Here is a 3268-nt window from a genome sequence, read left to right as displayed (position 1 = left end):
CGGCCTGAGTACGCCTGATCTCGTCCGATCTCGGAAGCTAAGCAGGGTCGGGCCTGGTTAGTACTTGGATGGGAAGACCGCCTGGGAATACCAGGTGCTGTAAGCTTTTTGTCACTGCCTTGTGGAATTTCAACTCTTTGTCCGTTTTTTCCCACAAGGCTGAAATATGTGCCCTCGCTTTGAAATAAGTAAGCAAGGTTAGTTTGTATTTCATCCAACAATCTGTGCTACAAATTATGGCTACAGTATATGCAATTTCTTCCACTTTTTGAGTGACACAAAGATGCTTATCTAAATGGTGGAAATGCAACAGCTGTTAATCAGGCTCACTTTGACTTTACATAGTGCACCAAGAGATAGTTTCTCGCTTACGGCCACACCGGCCTGAGTACGCCTGATCTCGTCCGATCTCGGAAGCTAAGCAGGGTCGGGCCTGGTTTAGTACTTGGATGGGAGACCGCCTGGGAATACCAGGTGCTGTAAGCTTTTTGTCACTGCCTTGTGGAATTTCAACTCTTTGTCCGTTTTTTCCCACAAGGCTGAAATATGTGCCCTCGCTTTGAAATAAGTAAGCAAGGTTAGTTTGTATTTCATCCAACAATCTGTGCTACAAATTATGGCTACAGTATATGCAATTTCATCCACTTTTTGAGATTGCCTTTCGCTTACGGCCACACCGGCCTGAGTACGCCTGATCTCGTCCGATCTCGGAAGCTAAGCAGGGTCGGGCCTGGTTAGTACTTGGATGGGAGACCGCCCTGGGAATACCAGGTGCTGTAAGCTTTTTGTCACTGCCTTGTGGAATTTCAACTCTTTGTCGTTTTTTTTCCCACAAGGCTGAAATATGTGCCCTCGCTTTGAAATAAGTAAGCAAGGTTAGTTTGTATTTCATCCAACAATCTGTGCTACAAATTATGGCTACAGTATATGCAATTTCATCCACTTTTTGAGATTGCCTTTCGCTTACGGCCACACCGGCCTGAGTACGCCTGATCTCGTCCGATCTCGGAAGCTAAGCAGGGTCGGGCCTGTTAGTACTTGGATGGGAGACCGCCTGGAATACCAGGTGCTGTAAGCTTTTTGTCACTGCCTTGTGGAATTTCAACTCTTTGTCCGTTTTTTTCCCACAAGGCTGAAATATGTGCCCTCGCTTTGAAATAAGTAAGCAAGGTTAGTTTGTATTTCATCCAACAATCTGTGCTACAAATATGGCTACAGTATATGCAATTTCTTCCACTTTTTGAGTGACACAAAGATGCTTATCTAAATGGTGGAAATGCAACAGCTGTTAATCAGGCTCACTTTGACTTTACATAGTGCACCAAGAGATAGTTTCTCGCTTACGGCCACACCGGCCTGAGTACGCCTGATCTCGTCCGATCTCGGAAGCTAAGCAGGGTCGGGCCCTGGTTAGTACTTGGATGGGAGACCGCCTGGGAATACCAGGTGCTGTAAGCTTTTTGTCACTGCCTTGTGGAATTTCAACTCTTTGTCCGTTTTTTTCCCACAAGGCTGAAATATGTGCCCTCGCTTTGAAATAAGTAAGCAAGGTTAGTTTGTATTTCATCCAACAATCTGTGCTACAAATTATGGCTACAGTATATGCAATTTCATCCACTTTTTGAGATTGCCTTTCGCTTACGGCCACACCGGCCTGAGTACGCCTGATCTCGTCCGATCTCGGAAGCTAAGCAGGGTCGGGCCTGGTTAGTACTTGGATGGGAGACCGCCTGGGAATACCAGGTGCTGTAAGCTTTTTGTCACTGCCTGTGGAATTTCAACTCTTTGTCCGTTTTTTCCCACAAGGCTGAAATATGTGCCCTCGCTTTGAAATAAGTAAGCAAGGTTAGTTTGTATTTCATCCAACAATCTGTGCTACAAATTATGGCTACAGTATATGCAATTTCTTCCACTTTTTGAGTGACACAAAGATGCTTATCTAAATGGTGGAAATGCAACAGCTGTTAATCAGGCTCACTTTGACTTTACATAGTGCAACCAAGAGATAGTTTCTCGCTTACGGCCACACCGGCCTGAGTACGCCTGATCTCGTTCCCGATCTCGGAAGCTAAGCAGGGTCGGGCCTGGTTAGTACTTGGATGGGAGACCGCCTGGGAAATACCAGGTGCTGTAAGCTTTTTGTCACTTGCCTTGTGGAATTTCAACTCTTTGTCCGTTTTTTCCCACAAGGCTGAATATGTGCCCTCGCTTTGAAATAAGTAAGCAAGGTTAGTTTGTATTTCATCCAACAATCTGTGCTACAAATTATGGCTACAGTATATGCAATTTCATCCACTTTTTGAGATTGCCTTTCGCTTAGCGGCCACACTGGCCTGAGTACGCCTGATCTCGTCCGAATCTCGGAAGCTAAGCAGGGTCGGGCCTGGTTAGTACTTGGATGGGAGACCGCCTGGGAATACCAGGTGCTGTAAGCTTTTTGTCACTGCCTTGTGGAATTTCAACTCTTTGTCCGTTTTTTTCCCACAAGGCTGAATATGTGCCCTCGCTTTGAAATAAGTAAGCAAGGTTAGTTTGTATTTCATCCAACAATCTGTGCTACAAATTATGGCTACAGTATATGCAATTTCATCCACTTTTTTGAGATTGCCTTTCGCTTACGGCCACACCGGCCTGAGTACGCCTGATCTCGTCCGATCTCGGAAGCTAAGCAGGGTCGGGCCTGGTTAGTACTTGGATGGGAGACCGCCTGGAATACCAGGTGCTGTAAGCTTTTTGTCACTGCCTTGTGGAATTTCAACTCTTTGTCCGTTTTTTTCCCACAAGGCTGAAATATGTGCCCTCGCTTTGAAATAAGTAAGCAAGGTTAGTTTGTATTTCATCAACAATCTGTGCTACAAATTATGGCTACAGTATATGCAATTTCATCCACTTTTTGAGATTGCCTTTCGCTTACGGCCACACCGGCCTGAGTACGCCTGATCTCGTCCGATCTCGGAAGCTAAGCAGGGTCGGGCCTGGTTAGTACTTGGATGGGAGACCGCCTGGGAATACCAGGTGCTGTAAGCTTTTTGTCACTGCCTTGTGGAATTTCAACTCTTTGTCCGTTTTTTTCCCACAAGGCTGAAATATGTGCCCTCGCTTTGAAATAAGTAAGCAAGGTTAGTTTGTATTTCATCCAACAATCTGTGCTACAAATTATGGCTACAGTATATGCAATTTCTTCCACTTTTTGAGTGACACAAGATGCTTATCTAAATGGTGGAAATGCAACAGCTGTTAATCAGGCTCACTTTGACTTTACATAGTG

The 3268-nt window shown here is 45.3% G+C and overlaps 7 non-coding genes and 2 pseudogenes across 7 annotated transcripts; all 9 read left to right on the top strand.

The window, feature by feature from the left end:
* Positions 1–366: 366 nt before the first annotated feature.
* On the top strand, positions 367–486 carry LOC118959458. Its single transcript, XR_005047968.1, has one exon. It is a non-coding gene; the product is annotated as a 5S ribosomal RNA (ribosomal RNA).
* A 177-nt stretch (positions 487–663) lies between these two features.
* LOC118959459 lies at positions 664–783 on the top strand. Its single transcript, XR_005047969.1, has one exon. It is a non-coding gene; the product is annotated as a 5S ribosomal RNA (ribosomal RNA).
* A 178-nt stretch (positions 784–961) lies between these two features.
* Positions 962–1078, top strand: LOC118959490 (annotated as a pseudogene).
* A 260-nt stretch (positions 1079–1338) lies between these two features.
* On the top strand, positions 1339–1458 carry LOC118959456. The gene has a single exon (XR_005047966.1). It is a non-coding gene; the product is annotated as a 5S ribosomal RNA (ribosomal RNA).
* Positions 1459–1636: 178 nt separating this feature from the next.
* Positions 1637–1755, top strand: LOC118959430. The gene has a single exon (XR_005047940.1). It is a non-coding gene; the product is annotated as a 5S ribosomal RNA (ribosomal RNA).
* Positions 1756–2015: 260 nt separating this feature from the next.
* Positions 2016–2137, top strand: LOC118959470. Its single transcript, XR_005047980.1, has one exon. It is a non-coding gene; the product is annotated as a 5S ribosomal RNA (ribosomal RNA).
* A 178-nt stretch (positions 2138–2315) lies between these two features.
* LOC118959496 lies at positions 2316–2435 on the top strand (annotated as a pseudogene).
* A 178-nt stretch (positions 2436–2613) lies between these two features.
* Positions 2614–2731, top strand: LOC118959469. Its single transcript, XR_005047979.1, has one exon. It is a non-coding gene; the product is annotated as a 5S ribosomal RNA (ribosomal RNA).
* Positions 2732–2908: 177 nt separating this feature from the next.
* On the top strand, positions 2909–3027 carry LOC118959429. The gene has a single exon (XR_005047939.1). It is a non-coding gene; the product is annotated as a 5S ribosomal RNA (ribosomal RNA).
* Positions 3028–3268: the final 241 nt, after the last annotated feature.

This window comes from Oncorhynchus mykiss, unplaced genomic scaffold (assembly GCF_013265735.2).
Source record: "Oncorhynchus mykiss isolate Arlee unplaced genomic scaffold, USDA_OmykA_1.1 un_scaffold_553, whole genome shotgun sequence".
Lineage (NCBI taxonomy): Eukaryota > Metazoa > Chordata > Actinopteri > Salmoniformes > Salmonidae > Oncorhynchus > Oncorhynchus mykiss.
This window is presented reverse-complemented; position numbering and strand designations above follow the sequence as displayed.